Below are 15431 nucleotides of genomic sequence, written 5' to 3' on the forward strand. Positions count from 1 at the left end.
TATATTAAAAATATAATAAATGGTAAATAGTCTAATTCGTGAAAAGGGAAAGATAGTTGTAGTTACCACATAAGAAACATATCTGATATCATTTGTGAAACGGGTATTACATAACGGTAAATCGAATCGTGATGGAGTTCGTAAAATTAATGTAGGGATGATTTCGACTTCACCATTTTGAACTCTTGGTTTATCAGCTTCCCTGTGAGCAGAAACCCTGGAATGGGAAATACTTAATATGTAAAATGTAGGAAAGTCAAACGTTTTAAGACAATGGCAAGATGACATAGTCTTAGATTGAATGAATTCTTAAAGATTTTTGGATTTTGTTAGTATCCACATCTGATTCAGACCACTCTAGAATAGGCAGTTTAACAATAACAGTCGGGCTTTGATTGCTGTTAAGATCGATGTAAATAATTGAGAAAGAGCGCGGAGCACTTGAAAGACCCATCGATATACCGTTGCTTGTAATGACACTTATGTGCACGTACTTCATGTTTCCAATGCGGGGATGAAAGATCCAGTTATCAATCTTTGATTGAAATTCCATAGGAGCATAGAACAGACCTATTATTATCCAGCATTTCCTCTTTGGTAAGTGTCTTGAGAGTATATGTTGAGTTTCAAAGTGAATTGTCAATGTTATAATTGGGAATTATGGGTCCTCAATGCTCTTCAATTTTGTACTTGTTTGGCTTTATAACTTTTAAATCTGAGCGTCACTAATGAGTTGCCCTTTATAGCTTGTTGATCGGTGTGAGCCAAGGCTCCGTGTTGAAGTCCGTACATTGACCTATAATGTTTTATAGTTTTTCTCATTGGCATTCACACCACATCTTCTTATATCTACCTATTTAGACGAAACGCGCGTCTAGCGTATTAAATTATAATCCTTGTAATATTATGTAATGATTTACACACATGATGATGTTGTTTAGAGCTTTATCTGCGGGGACAACAACATATTTTGCATTCAGGTTTTGCATCATTTGGGTCTTTAAAGATAAACGTAGCATGATACTGACAGACCAATTTGGATTCTTTGTTCTGATTTTTTCGTTTATTTGTCTTTTCTTGTCCCTTTTTTTAATGTTACCGAAACATAGTTTTGTCTTTCAATTTCCTTTTGCCACAATTTTTTTTCTTACTTTGTTTTAAAACATAAAACGATCACTAAGAACAAAGTGCGTATCGCACACATGATTGGTTCGTTTTACAGATAACATGCGGTAACGTCTTCCTTTATTCTGCTTCCCATATTCATCGTCGTTTATAAGCGAAATGTTGCATTACACATGATTCATTCATTTTCAACCAATAATATCAGACTTAAAATACCTCATCTTAGAAATCATAGCCGAAACCTAAATTGAGTGATTGTTTGATTGTTGGTTGCTTAACGGCCAGTTGCAAATATTTCATGCATGTTCAGGACGAAAAAACTAAATTTAAAAAAAGAAATATTATAATCCCATAGTTCATGAAGCAAGTTCTAGATTTGTACATTGTAAACAGGGTGAATGTCAGGTTGGTTATGAGCCTTGTACTGCGGCATTATCTATCATTTGGTATAATATAAAAAAGAAGATGTGGTATATGATTGTCAATGAGACAACTATCCACAAAAGACCAAAATGACACAAACATGAACAATTATAAGTCAACGTACGGTCTTCAACAATAAGCAAAGCCCATACCGTATATAGTCAGCTATAAAAGGCCCCGATAAGACAATTTAAAACAATTCAAGCGAATAAACTAACTGCCTTATTTATGTAAAAAAAAATGAACGAAAAACAAATATGTAACATATAAACAAACGACAACCATCGAATTACAGGCTCCTGACTTGTGACAGGCACATACATAAATAATGTGGCGGGTTAAACATGTTAGCGGGATCCCAACCCTCCCCTAACCTTGGACAGTGGTATAACAGTACAACATAAGAACGAACTATAAAAATCAGTTGAAAAAGGCTTAACTCATCAAATAGACAAAAAAAAGTGGATGTGGCCGGGTAAATATACATCCCGACACAAAAAAAAAACCCTAACTGTAAAAATATAAGGGCATACACTATAAGCATTACCTTATTATAAATTTCATATTAATTGTATTTAAAAATGATGTTAGGAAGAATTAAAGAAACACCAGGCGTCAATTTTGATAACCAAAGACGAATGAGAAAAAATCTTTTAAAAAAGTTATATATAAAAGCAACAAAAACAAGACTCACAACGAGCATTATCAACAAATTGAAGTAGTGCTAAAGGAGACAATCAAAAACATGAGAAACATGCCTGTTATATAAGTCACACTGGTAAAATCAATAACTAGAGGCTCTAAAGAGCCTTTGTCGCTCACCTTGGTCTATGTTAATATTAAACATTATACATAAATGGATTCATGACTAAATTGTGTTTTGGTGATGATGATGTGTTTGTAGCTCATACTTTACTAAACATTTTTCCTGCTTACAATTATCTCTATCTATTACTGTAACAGTAGTTTCTGTGAAAAATGTTAGTGGAAATCTACAAATTTTGTGAAAATTATTAAAAATTGACTATGAAGGGCAATAACTCCTTAGGGGGTCAATTGACTATTTTGGTCATGTTGACTTATTTTTAGTTTTTACTTTGTTGTACATTATTGCTGTTTACAGTTTATCCCTATCTATAATAATATTCAAGATAATAACAACAAAAAAACCAGCAAAATTACCAATTCAGGGGCAGCAACCTAACAACCGATGATCCAATTCATCTGAAAATTCCAGGGCAGATAGATCATGGCCTGATCAACAATTTTACTACGTGTCAGATGTATTCTTAATGCTTTGGTTTTTGAGTTATAAGCAAAAAACTGCATTTTACCCCTATGTTCTATTTTTAGACGTGGCGGCCATCTTGGTTGGTTTGCCGAGTCATTACACAAACTAGATACCCTAATGATGATTGTGGCCAACTTTCAATTAATTTGGCCGAGTAGTTTCAGAGGAGAAGATTTTTCTAAAAGATTACTAAGATTTACGAAAAATGGTTAAAAATTGACTATAATGGGCAATAACTCCTAAAGTGGTCAACTGACCATTTTGATCATTTGACTTATTTGTAGATCTTACTTTGCTGAACATTATTGCTGTTTACAGTTTATCTCTATTTAAAATAGTATTCAAGACCAAAAACAACAAAATTTCCTTACAATTACCAATTCAGGGGCAGCAACCTAACAACGGAATGTCAGATTCATCTGAAAATTTCAGGGCAGATAGATCTTAACCTGATCAACAATTTTACTCACGTCAGATTTGCTCTAAATGCTTTGGTTTTTGAGTTAAAATCCAAAAACTGCATTTTACCCCTATGTTCTTTTTTTGGCCATGGCAGCCATCTTGATTGGTTGGCGGGGTCACCGGACATAATTTTTTAACTAGATACCCCAATGATGATTATGGCCAAGTGTGGTTAAATTTGGCCCAGTAGTTTCACAGGAGAAGATTTTTGTAAAAGTTAACGCCGGACGCAGGATGACTACGACGACGGACGACGGACGACGGACGCCAAGTGATGAGAAAAGCTCACTTGGCCCTTTGGGTGACAAAATTATTGGTTTGAATGTTTAAATTGTGAGTTTAGTTAATTTTGTCATTTGATCTTTGGTGGTATTTTTTTCTCACATGAAGAACAAAATTGGTGGTTTTTTTTTATCAGTGATTTGACTATCTTTTATGCTTCCTTAATGTGTGCTATATTTTGAGACAGAGGAGGTCTTTTTTTTAAATATTGGACAGTTAAAAGTAACATAAAGTTTTCTCACAAGTAAATGATACATTTAGTTCAGGCACTGAAATTAAGAGCGGTTCAACTATAGAATGACTTAGACGTTACTTAAAGGTTTCAACAAAAAAAAAATCTACACCAAACCTGATTACAATTGAATATATAAACATGCATGTATAAATCCAAGTATACTCAATTGTTAATTTATGCATAATAAATAATTTGTATTCGCAATAAAGATCTTAGTCGCACAGCTTGTGTTTGAAGAGGATGGTCGATTCATCTCTTAACTTGTAAAGAAAACATAATATCTGTAACGTTTTTCGCAGCGAAGATCTAAAGAGCACAGCATGTGTTTGTAGACGCCTACCGTTTGATCTCTAAAATTATTAAAATAGACAAAATATTTGTAAAAAGATAAAATAACATTTTATTTACGTTCAAATTATTTTGCTTCAACGTTCAAGCCATGTTGTGTAAATTTCAGTATTGTTAACACTTAAATATTTGGCAAAAGAATCAAAATTGCGACTTCCGTCAGTTGCATGGAAGTAGATTGAAAAAAACGCTTGTTGTTGTCTAATCAGATTTGTCGATGATGAATATTGAATTAAGAATTTTGATTTAGTAGTGACGAAAGAGTTTTTGCTTACATGCATGTCTACAAGCTTGTCCCAAAAAACTTAAAATGGCTGAATAAATTTGTATCAAATTGTCCCGACGGATAAGACTAAATCTTTTTAGAAATACGGTTTCTCAAAAAGGCTATACAGATAGTAATGTAATCTAAGTTGAGATTCGCTTTTGAGTTAACACAAAATGAAATAAATGCGTGTGTTTGTCACAAATATAAAACGGAACTGTCGATCAGTAGAAAAATCAATAATCAAAAAAAAAATCAAAAAAAAAAATCCCGAAATTTTCATTGTACTAATGAACTCAAAATCTTTCATTTTTTTTATGTCATGTTTTCAATTCCTGCATCTGCGCAGAAATCTACAATGTACTTCCTTTTTCGGTCTCGATTGTATGAAACTTTGAGTAAAATATATATTTATCAGTCTAGTATAAAATAGGAAGGAACGCAATACCAGTTTCATTTTTTATACTTCCTTGATATGAAAAACGTTACACTGATGATAGCGTTTCTTTTGCTTACATTGCATATGACGTCATAACTTATATAACGTCAAAACTAACTTCCTACATACCAGAACCAAAATCGGAAACGTTACGGTATTTACGGGGTTTATTTTAACAAACATTCAGGTTACAAAAAAATAATTCATACAGAATTCGTCCCCATTTACAAGTTATGCCTGCCTCATATTATTTTTCCGCTTTCCATGTCATTTGGGTTTTTTTATGTTATCATGCAATTTATCTGGTTTTTTTTATGCATTTCAGTATTGAAAAACAATTATACCTTACCATACATGTAACCTCTATAATGAACTGGATTTAAAATTAATATTTTGTTTTTTTAAGAATTCACAACTGTTACTTTAAAAATAATATAATACATTGCAATACATCATCATAAATATTCATTTAAGGAAATCAAGATGTTTTTAGGCAGTTTTTGCATGTTATATTTTATTTTTTTAGAAGTTAAAACTGTATTGTTTTTTGTTTGTGTGTTTTATGAGGGGGGATAACATTACCTAAACACATTCATCAGCATCATGCAACTTCCACGTTAACCTCTTTTGGACCAATCAGAAATCTACAACAATAAAACATCATTTCTTCATTGGTTCATTGACCAATCTTATTAATATATAAAACTAGCATCTTCGTTGTTTCAGGTTTTCTCTGAATTACCTCACAGATAGCAAAAATGATAAAAACTGTTCTACTCGTATTGGTTCTGGCAATATCAATGATTAAATGTAAGCATGGTAAGTGTCTATTTATAATCATCTTGTAATAATGTTAAATTAATTTAACAAATATGTTTAACAAAGTGGAAAGAGGTTAAATTAATTAATTTGGAATTCATATAAAATCAAGATTCATGATTTATCCAAATCAAGTATGTCACGGTTCAAAAACAAATGGAAGACATCTCTAAAATTTTATATTTTTCACATATGTGCACAACGTACGTCCAGTTTGTAAGACTTTGGAATTAAAAACAAGATCTAATATGATTGGTAATGAGGGAACTCTATGAGATACCAAACGACAAATAAATTATTAATTATAGGTCACCATACGGTCTTCCAAAATGAGCAAAGCCCATATAGTCATGTTTCTTTATCAGTTGTTGTTTCCTGTTATGATAAATGGATCAAAACTGCAATTGTAATTTATATGAGTATTTTTCTGAAAGATTGTTAGATGATCAAAATGTAAAGCATATTGTAGAGATAGTGTTGTTTTTAAATTTTTTTTCAATTTCAATTCGTCGTGTCATAATCTAACAGACTAAGTTTAAAATGATTTTTCGTACATCTAAATGAAAATAACTTTGCTACGTTGTTTTTATTTCCATTGTTAAGGAAAAAAAATAAAAGGCTTTTGAAATATAACGAATATTGCACTAGATTCTGAAACGGTGACTTGATTTATATAGATTGACTACTAGTATATATTTTCATCTAATTTTTTTTTTGGGGGGGGGGGGGGGGACACAAGCACATTGCATAATTTGAAGTTCCATCAGAAATGATAAGCACTGAATGATATTTGAAATGTGTTGCTCTTGTTTTAGTTCTTGACATGTGGATTCGTGTTTTTTTTCAATTCGTATTGTAAAAAAGGTAAACCATTATAGGTCAATGTACGGCCTTCAACAGGGGGTCTTGGCTCACACCGAACAACAAGCTATAAAGGGATCCCAAAATAATAGTGTCAAACCATCCAAACGGGATTAGTTTTTCGTCGATTTGTTCATGGTCGTTATTTTGACTATCTACACACATCGCTTGTTAAAAAAGTTAATGCATTAAACAAGAACGTATAATATTTGAAAAGTGAAAACGATTTTTCAAACCGATTGCTTATAAAATTATAGGCAAACGAAACTTTGCATGTACCAAACGAGGTGGATACTGCTCAGATTCAGATACATGTCCTTCTTTAGAAGGCGAGGTGGAAAAATTATCTGTCAGGTGCAAGTGTGCGAAGGCATGTTGCAAATGTACTGGTAAGTAACGAATTTGTTTCAATCAATATCATCGTCGTATTTTTTACCGACCGACGTAACTATTGTCAAGGTCTTTATGCTTGCCATTAGTACAAACGTCAGAAAAAAAGCAGCTTTATACATACGCTCAAAATCTATTCTTATTGGAGATACTCTACGTCGTCCAAATTTTCAAAATCTCTTAGCTGATTGCAAAAAGTCCAGAACAACTGATAGAAACAACGCTCGACTATAACAATCATCGGAAAATAACTGTCATGTTCCTCACTAGTGAAATGCATTGTCCGATCAAAGTATGCCATTCTGATGATTTCAAAGCCGCCGTATGTCAAAGCGCTTGCACAGATGTTTTTAAATGATCTCAACACAAACAAAAAACACCACTTAAACGGTGTTTCATACAGATACGGATTTGATGTTGAATTTCATACAACTGAAGAAAATCACGGTGTATGGGAATTTCTATCATGATCAGGAGTAGTATCAACACATGGTATGTCAATAAAGACGAAAACCGTCAAATAAAATACAAACTTCATTGAAACATTAGTATTTCGTTACTCCTATGTTTTAAGAGGAAGAGAACCAGAAACTAGTTATCCCATATGAACAATTAAGTACATCTTAGTTTATGATTTAGTTTTTTTTTCTTCCATCTTTTCATTTCAGTGTAGCTTAAGATGACTGATGTTTTTGCTTAATCTTTTTATCTTCTTTTTCTGCCATTTTGATATCTCTGTTTCTCTGAAATATGAATTTATATATAGTGATGTTTTGTTTCATCTCTAATCATTCTCTGCTGTGAAAAATCTTTTCATCGTGTTCTGTGTTATTCCTAGACACATGTCCTGATGGTTCTACTTGTATGAGTGAAGGTGAAACCTGTGATGGTACCACAGATACAAACGGTTGTTGTGGTAAAAGGTTTTGTTGTACACCAACACCAATAACGACACCGCAGCCATGTAAGTTATATGGTTTTAACAAATAATGAAAACATGTTAGGAAAAACCTGTCTTATTATGTACAATTGATGGAGAATATCAAATAATAGCATTCAAAATAATTTGTCAAAACTGTTGATGATGAACACAATGATGAATAAAAACCAAATATACGATATTTGAATGTCAAGAAAATCGGCATACAAAAGTAGCAGCATTTCGCTGAAAAATCTGAAAAAAAATATGTGATGGTTCTAAAATATAAACTCTCAAGAAGGAGAAAGTCTTGAATGATTTCTTTTTTAACAAACAGTGTCACTTCTAAAAAAGTTGAAAATAATTATAGTAATTCGTGTCTGATCGAACTTCATCAGTAAAAAAAAACCAATGATGTGAAGCAGACAAGTGGTAAATAACAAAAACTAAGAATACGATTGCATTTTAATTGTTACCTATCTCATAGTATTCAAATCATATCTTCTTTCGAAAAGACACCGATATTATATCAGAATAATTATATGAGTATATTTATAGCTTTGTCTTCACGATCATAAACATCCCAGACGAATTGACCTCAGGTCATCCATGATCTAAAAAAGGGCAAAGAACCTGACATTAATTGATATGCGGTCATCAGAAAATCAAATGGAAATACATAAAATATATAAAAGTGAAATAAAAATCCCTTAGTCATAGAACGAAGGCAAAACATATAAAGACACAAAACTGTAAAAATATTCTATGCTCAAATATGAATAGCTCATGTTTGAAATATTCGAAAATATAAACATATGCTATGGTTTTACAGGTGAATCAAACTGTACTTATGGAATTTGTAGGATCAATTGTTTAAGTTACGAAAATGATTATACCATTGTGGAACCGTCTCAACAGTGCTGCGGATTAAAATGCTGTGTGTAAGTTTAAGTATACAAACCCAATTACATGATTTTATACACTCAATGTATTACTCTTGGTAGATTGCGTAAAAAATATGCCCAAGATGAGTAAAAATATCTACATGTAAGCGTAAAGACATTGAAATGGGGAGTCTGACAAAATAATGTTATATAGAAACGTTGCACGAAACTAGTGTCACCTAACACTACACACTTGAAAACGTTAACCAAAATAAAACGTTAGAATACACGTTTTAATGATGGCTTGCTTAAATAAATTTTTACGGATTTAATGAGCGCATTCCATTAAGAACATTAGATTAACGTTTTTATTAGATAAGATATACTGCGCTTTTTATTTACAAATTAGAAATACAATTGTGAATTAAATTGAAACCATTTGTTTTATATCCAATTTAATTACAAAAGCAGTCGGTTTCTTCATCATACGATACGCATAGCAAATTTCTTAAACCCTGATAATGGCATTTGGCGAAAGAGTGAGCTTTGTACAAAATTTAAGTATAAGAATTGTTGACAGACGCCAAAGTGATTGCTCTGGTATTCTCTGCTGGGAACACATAATTTGTATAATCTTGATCCCTTTTTCTAGCAATTCTTTGGTTTTGAAGAAAAAACGACATAACGTCTACGACCAAATTATGACGTGGTTGTTCTAGACAAAACTATCATCATATGGTGAATTTTTTTATTGCCTTTTTAAAATATTCATATTTTCCACAAACTAAAAGTGTAATGCGGGACAAGTAAATATTATCAAAAAGTGAAGGTTTAATTGAGTTGTACTTAGTGAAAATAGTCTGCTACATATACAACATTGCAATATTCTGAAACTAGAATTCAAAAACTTTAAAATGATATATAACACTGTAGATTATCAATTTCAAAGTTAAAAAATAATGTAATGAATGTGTTTTGTCTGCGATTTCATCAAAATAACACCAGTATCGTGCGACGTTTCAAAGTGTATAAAGTTATTTCAATTTAACAAGTGTCTAGTCATAGGAAGGGATAAACCTATTTAGTAAAAAATAACAGGAATGTTCTCGTATTTAAGCAAATAATTCTCAGAAAGTGACATTTTTAAGATGCTTGATTTCCTACTTTGAACACATATTTGTTACGTTTGGATGACGTATTTTTCAACAAACTTTCGGCATTCCCATAGAAACTAACAGTTCCAATATTCGACTTGTTTATTTATTCTTATGAGGCTGATTTTATACAGAAACTTCTATAGAAGAAAGAAAAAAAGTAAGCAGTATCTGTATTTTCTATGTTGTTTTTTGTGTACAACTGTTTATCTTTTTTTTAATAATTGGACTTTCAGTTTTTTTTTTATTTATGAGTTTGACTGTCCCTCTGGTATCTCTCGCCTGTCTTTTGTTAACAGTTGACACGAAATGTAAGATAAGTGATACAAATCATATTCAAATAAATGACAATTCAGACATTGGGCAATTCATATTTCTGTTCAGATAAACGAGTTGAAAATCGGCTCCAAAATCTTGTAATGATGGAAACAAATTATGACAGTACCTGTTAGATACATCATTTGAGGCGGTTGTTTCGTTTCATATATTACGTTTAAGAATATAACATGTATTATATTGATTCAAAACCCTTTAAAAGCCTGCGTTAAAAAAAATGGTTTGAAGCCGTGGTTATTTATCTTTGACATAAGATTTGAATACTAAACTATCGATAATGTTTGTTCCATTGATGTTTGATCCATTGGTACTTTTACTCTTTGAGTATGTTTGTTTTGTTCATGCATCGTTGACAATGTAATGGAATTTGATGTGACTGTCATACAAGTGAGAGGTTTAGCTAGCTATAAAACTAGGTTCAATCCTTCATTTTATACATTAGAAAATGCCTGTACCAAGTCAGGAATATGACAGTTGTTATCCATTCGTTTGATGTGTTTGGACTTTTGATTTTGCCTTTTGATTTTTGATTTTCCCTTTTGAATTTTCCTCGGAGTTCGGTATTTTTGTGTTTTTACTTTTTACTAATAGCGAAATCTTGTAGTTCGTTCAAATATTGTGTAGAATTATATATTACAAATACAGCTTTTCAAAATAAAAACGACAATGTCAAGTTCAAAATTTATCATTTTAAATAAACATATATCACATTTCACGAATTCCTCTAAATGAACCTGCGACATTTGTTAATAACTCGATTTTTTTTATATTGTATAGTGTTCTTGTGTATGAAAATGTTTGTGCATAGCCAATCTACTATTGTTCATATTATTATTATGAATTGATTATGAATTGATTCACTTTTTTATATAGTCTGCACAAATATTAATAAATGTCATTCTAATAGTAATGCACGTCTTATATCCTAGTAACGAAATACCGGGTTTTAAGTTTTAGCTGAAAAGTAATTAATTAACTTTATATTCACTAAGCTTCTTTAACTTTTGGTCCTTTGATTTGTTTGCCTCAAGCAACACTACAGACATTTTTTGTCAACATACGCAATTATTACGCTGAGTGCAGTTAAAGTCGTACTGTAATTGTTATAACAGATTAACGAATACAATTTTATCATTTCAGTGGTTTTTAAAGACTCTGTCCTGAACCATGATGACGACAGAAAACAAATTTATTAGAAACTACCTACAGTATAAAGAAAATTATTAAAATAGATATCAATAGTGTTGTTGTTCGTATGTCTCATGTTTCTCAAATACCTTTAGACAAACAAATAAATTCACAAAGAAACCACAATGTTACTTCAAACTTGAATCAAACAAACACAAACACAAAACGGTTAATCTATTAACGATCTCAAATGCCGTCGATTGTTCGTCCATTGGTCAGTCCTTCTTCGCATGTGTTCATTTAAAAAATGACATACCTGAATCAATTCTACTGGAGAACGCCTCCAGGTGCGGGAATTTCTCGCTGCATTGAAGACCTGTTGGTGACTTTCTGCTGTTGTTTTTTTTCTATGCTCGGGTTGTTGTCTCTTTGAAACATTCCCCATTACCATTCTCAATTTTATTAATCACAAATCTGATGTAGGGTGACACATGCGTTTTGCCCGACAATCATTGCCATATAACATAACTTCCTTTAAAATTGCCTCTTCGATCATTCCCATATTTTGTGACGTTCCTAGTCCTTGGAGTTTTCTGTAATTTAACATAGTTCCTGTTTTTCCCATTTCCAAATTTCTTGAAGCTTGATCACCTTTCAATTGTATGATATAATAGTATGTAGCTATTTTCATTAGAACTATTAATAACATATGCACCAAAAAAATGTCATCATATAAAAAAGAAGATGTGGTATGATTACCAGTGAGACAACTATCCACAAAATACCAAAATGACACAAACATTAACACTTATAGGTCACCGTACGGCCTTCAACAATGAGCAAAGCCCATACCGCATAGTCAGCTATAAAAGGCCCCGATGAGACAATGTAAAACAATTCAAACGCAAAAACTAACGGCCTTATTTATGTAACAAAATGAACGAAAAACAAATATGTAACACATAAACAAACGACAACCACTGAATTACAGGCTCTTGACTTGAGACAGGCACACACATCAATAATGTGGCGGGGTTAAACATGTTAGCGGGATCCCAACCCTCCCCTAACCTGGGACAGTGGTATAACACTACAACATAAGAACGACCTATAAAAAGGCTTAACTCATCAGATAGACTAACAATACAAGTGGACGTGGCCGGGTACTTATACATCCCGACACAAAAAGACACAATGAACAGATCTGAGAGTATTCAAAGTTATCTGACAGCCAGTTCAAAGCATTAACAACTAATAAAAAAATCATGCCTTTAAAACTAAACACTCAATCCGTACACATCCAATATACAATGGATTTAGTGTAAAGACGTCATAAACAGCCAGAGAAGAACATGACCTTGTGCAATGCCAAGTTAAAGGTATCGACAGATTGTAGATCCATGAAAATGTATATGTATATAACATACTAGTAATATTTAGTTAGCTTTTAATCTACTGATAACAAAATCAATATTTATACCAATAAAAACAATATTCAATGATCTTATTACAGTGTTGAATAGGTAACCTTTTAGAATAAGTTGATTTAAAGGAGCAACAAGTTTACATGGATCATTTCTAAATTTCCAGGCACGGTTAACAACATTTCCGTAAAAATGAGGATGTGCTATCCCCTTTGAAATAAGTTTTCTACAGGTACAACCAAACTTCAAATCCAAATCTTTATATCTATGGAAAAATTTAGTAAAGGTTTTAAGTAATTTATGGTAACGATATCCCTGGTTTAAACAATTTACCAGTAATACATAGGTTGCATTCGTTAAAATCAAAAACGTCACAACAGACACGGGCATAGTGAACAAGTTGTGAAATATAAACACAGTAAGATGGTGCCAAAGGAGCATCATCATCTAAAAATGGAAAATTAACTATAGGGAACGAAAAATTGTCTCTTTTGTCGTAAATTTTAGTGTGTAGTTTCCCGTTGAAAACCGAAATATCTATATCCAGGAAAGGACAGTTATTACATTATAAGATGTTGAAACGTAATTAATTCATCACCATAATTTCATCATATGCTATCAGATATACGTTTTTAGTTACAATATCAATGAAACACTAATCCAGTTACTACTATCTTCCCATTTTTTAATACCATAATTACGATTATCATTTTTTCCGAGTAACGATTATCATCCCGAAGTTTTCAACGGCAATTTTCAAAGCGCTTATACAATTCCAATCCACCATTACGATTCAAATATGATGTAATAGTATAGAAAAAAACTTTCAGCTGAGTAACTATTGACAAAAACATGCTACATTTGAGAAAAATGACTGTAAAGATTTTACCTATATCTGCCGTCGCCATATTGGGATAATCGTAATTGCAGTTACGATTATCTCTGTAATACCAGTGTTTAGAGTTGATTGTTATACTCTAAACTCCGCTACAAAATAAATAATATACAGGTATAAGTGCGGTCTAAATCACGGATCATTTGATCACACTATACAGCAAGTATTGGTTATACACATGGTTGTGTTATTACATCAGATAAGCTACCAGTTTGCTATGACGGTGATTGAAATACTTTGACTATTGACATCCCCAACGGCCGTCGAATTCTTCAAACTCACAAACCTTTTGAACTTGACTTCTCATTTTTGATAAGTTTCGATTAGTTATGTCTTAATTTTCGTATGTTAGAATTGTTGCAGAGGGAACACATGTGCTTCTGTTTGTGTTTTTTTTTTCATCTTTGACTTATATTCATTACTGTTGCCCATTTGGAATGTTGTTAAAGTGAACTTAACATTAAAATATAAAAATGATTCTCTTGTTATGATCAGTATTTGCTGCCCTCTTTACTTTTTTTAAACAATGTTTAGGGATATAAAGAGTTTTTCATTTGGTTTTATCTACTTGATCCTTACCTTGATTTCATGAGCATAAACCATGCAGACTTTGGAACTCATGAATACACGTTTATCTTCTTTAGCAATGTTTGCGTTATTGTTTTGAACCTTTTGCCTCCATTACTTTTTTTGGTATATGTAAATATATGACACAGCTATTTACCAGAGGGTGAACTTATAGTACGGCGACCAGACCCAATATTTTTAAAAATTAATCGTCAAACACACTATATGGCTATATCATATATCATTGGATTCGGAAAAAAATAGTACTTTTGGAATATCGATGTCGTCAAAAAGAAATGTGGTAACAATTTTGCATAAATTAAGGTCAAAGATCAATATACTGTTTTCTTTCTTTCTTTCTGTATTTTCAAAATTGAAAGATATCAGCAGCATTTTGTGTTGAATTTCAAATCAATTGAAACTGATTTATCTCGAAAATGTAAAAAAAAAAAGGAAATTATTACTTAATAATCGATTAATTCTGAAAATTGGCGATTTTCAAACACTTGTTCTATTATACAAGATCAATACCAATTCCGTTAAAGTTACAGTAGTTACCTTGCCGGGTGACATTCAACCTCAGCAATAAAAGATAGATTTGTGTTCAAGTAAAGCCTTCTATCCCGAATGTTTATTTTGAAAAAGCTCATGCATATAATTCATTGCAACCAAAATTATTACCTCGAAGAACAGTTACAATTAAAAAATCCAATCAAAATGATCACAAAACAGATTGCATCCAGGAGTATCTTCTAATTCATCTGTCAAGGAATTTCTACATAGTTCTTACCCTTGAAAGGAGCAAAGCCTCGTACATGTAAGGTTTTGTTGTGAACAAACACTTTTCACATGAAGATTTTCTCTTTAATGAACACAAAAGATCCTGCAATAATTCTGCTGACATATGCCCTCTAAAATAAACGGGGTGTAATGAAATTATTAATTTTCTTAAGGTGACGGAACAGGATGTTTATCAATGTGTCATGCGGTCAAAATTACCGCTTCATAGAGAGGTAACCTGACTAAACCTACTTTTTTACTGGTGGAAAGCTTGACGCGAATTTTATTCATATCATGATGGAACGATTTAAAGAGATCATTCCGCAGATCATGCATCTTCGAAACTAACTCTTGCACAAAAAAGGGCTTCATCTTCGTCAGTACTCCCAAAGCTCTGTAACTAC

General features: G+C 32.0%; 1 long non-coding RNA gene across 1 annotated transcript; it reads left to right on the forward strand.

The window, feature by feature from the left end:
• Positions 1 to 6818: 6818 nt before the first annotated feature.
• Positions 6819 to 8794, forward strand: LOC139482786 (uncharacterized). Its single transcript, XR_011654954.1, has 3 exons — positions 6819 to 6939; positions 7779 to 7904; positions 8692 to 8794. It is a non-coding gene; the product is annotated as an uncharacterized lncRNA (long non-coding RNA).
• The last annotated feature ends 6637 nt before the right edge of the window (positions 8795 to 15431 follow it).

The sequence above is a fragment of the Mytilus edulis genome, chromosome 7 (genome assembly GCF_963676685.1).
Source record: "Mytilus edulis chromosome 7, xbMytEdul2.2, whole genome shotgun sequence".
NCBI classification, from domain to species: Eukaryota; Metazoa; Mollusca; class Bivalvia; order Mytilida; family Mytilidae; genus Mytilus; species Mytilus edulis.